Here is a 391-nt window from a genome sequence, read left to right on the forward strand (position 1 = left end):
GTAGTTTAATCTAAGTTTGTCCAATGTCTGTACTCATATTTCCAGAACACAAATATCCACCCCCTCAAAATACTATCAAAGAGTTGTAATACGCAATTGTAAGTCAGCACTCGATCTTCGAAACACAGACATACGCGTAGTAAAAAAAAGTCACACGATTGAAATACCTTTATACAATATTTATAAGCAGCCTTTCATATACTTTTTTCTGAGGTTTATTTATGATACAAGAGTTTACGTGACAAGGCTATTATTACATTCATCTACATTTTGATTTTTTATGAAATGTCCCTCAAACTCTTTATGTTTTACCGCTACATAGTTCTGCATGCGGTGGATTAGTATTTACACAACGCACCAGGGTGAGAGAGAGAAGAAAAGAATACATGTG

This window comes from Penaeus monodon, chromosome 28 (genome assembly GCF_015228065.2).
Source record: "Penaeus monodon isolate SGIC_2016 chromosome 28, NSTDA_Pmon_1, whole genome shotgun sequence".
NCBI lineage: Eukaryota > Metazoa > Arthropoda > Malacostraca > Decapoda > Penaeidae > Penaeus > Penaeus monodon.